The following is a 1,932-nucleotide window of genomic DNA, read 5'->3' as shown; positions in this document are numbered from 1 at the left end:
TGCGTCCAGCAATTTTTGTATTTTTAGTAGAGACGGGGTTTCGTCATGTTGGCCAAGCTGGTCTTGAACTGCTGACCTCAGGTGATCCGCCTGCCTCAGCCTCCCAAAGTGCTGGGATTACAGGCATGAGCCACCATGCCCAGCCCATCCTCATCTTATGAATGAAGAAACTCAGGTGCAGAAAGACTAACTGGGTTGCCTGTGGTTGCACATGGAGGCAGAGTTGGAGCAGAGTCAAACCCAGGCAGCTAGCTCCAAGCCCTTCCTGTCTTAGCATCAGAACAAGTATCACCCACCTGGGTGCCATCATCTCTCTTAGGTACCTCACAGCCCTACTATTCCACAGGAGAACATCTATTCTACAGAGGTATTAATGAGAAGACAATGCCAACACTCCCACATCTGTGTGATTACATGCCCACTCGTCAATAAAAGGTGTTGAAAATTTCTGGAAGATTGCCCACTTGTTTGGTATTTTACAGCAAAGGCCTCTTAAATGCTGGGCTTATACATGATGGAAGCTCTATTTTTTCCTAAACAGCCTAAATAAATAAGAAAAAGCGACAAAAAATATAAAGACAAAAACTAATGAATAGTTTTAAGACCCTTCTCTGGGAACTAAATTTCAATAGACACAAGATTTCTGTTACCTCTGGCATAGTTTTGCAATAGTCAACAAGAGATCACCTTCTCCCTAGAAACTAAATGAGGAATGAAAATACCAGTTGTTTCAGGAGATTTAGTAAGCTTCTAGTTTCCTATAAAAATGAACTTACCATCACCTTAGAGAAGTAATATTTTGATTCCTTAACGTCTATGAGAGGTTTTTGGAGTTGGATCACTTACGTAGCCTCTCAATATGGATCTCAAAACACATTCATATGGAATAATTATAGGATATGAGTGTGGGAAGATGAAAGGAAGCTATTTGAAGACACAGGCCTAAATGGTATCTGAAAATGAATTTTAAATAATAAAAATACTATCTCCCTTTATAATCATGTGGTACTGTTTTCTAAAGAGGTGTTGTGATAATGACCTTGTCTTTGGATCTATCCATCTATCTATCTATCTATCTATCTATCTATCTATCTATCTATATCTATCTATCATCTATCTCTATCTATCTCTCTCTGTCTATATATATCTATCTATATATCTATATCTACGTAAGTATTATCTCTATGTATATATTTATATCTATCTATGTATATATTTATATCTATATATTTATATCTATCTATATCTATATCTATCCATCTATATATCTATGTCTATCTATATCTATGTATATCTCTATATCTATGTATATATCTATATCTATGTATTATCGCTCTATCTATATTAAAGCTTATGCTAAAAATGACCATAGCATTTAGTAACTGTTCTACCACTAAATCAAACCCAGTTTTGACAATATCCATTACTAGCACAGTGGCGTTTCCATAAACCATTAATGCTGCCCCAGGCTCTGGGGCCTAAAAGGCATCATTTGTTCTCCGAAATGTTGGTCCTTTGCCATTTTGTGTCTCTTCAGACTCCACATTCACAGGTCCGTCTGGCTACGCTCTTTTCCATTTCCTTCCCATGGCTCTACATGGCTGTGTCTTGTCCTATGGCAAAGTTTTTGTATTTCACTCCCCACTGACTTTTAAGGTAGCACATGAAATGAGATCCTGGGGCTCTATGTGTGACTCTTAACTCTTATAGCTCTATAAGCTTTTAAACAATCTGAGGCAGGGGGAGTGTGTGTGTGTGTGTGTGCGTGCGCACATGTGCGTTTGTGTGTGAAAACTGATTCAAGCATCACCTAGAGACCTTGTATTCCCTAGGCCCCCAGCAGCCTCAGGATATGTTTCCTATTAAGGATTAATTTTCCTCTAAGAAGTGATCTTTCTGGCCCTTGAAAGAGGTTCTATTCCCATTTAATGC

This window comes from Nomascus leucogenys, chromosome 18 (assembly GCF_006542625.1).
Source record: "Nomascus leucogenys isolate Asia chromosome 18, Asia_NLE_v1, whole genome shotgun sequence".
Classification (NCBI taxonomy): Eukaryota; Metazoa; Chordata; class Mammalia; order Primates; family Hylobatidae; genus Nomascus; species Nomascus leucogenys.
This window is presented reverse-complemented; position numbering follows the sequence as displayed.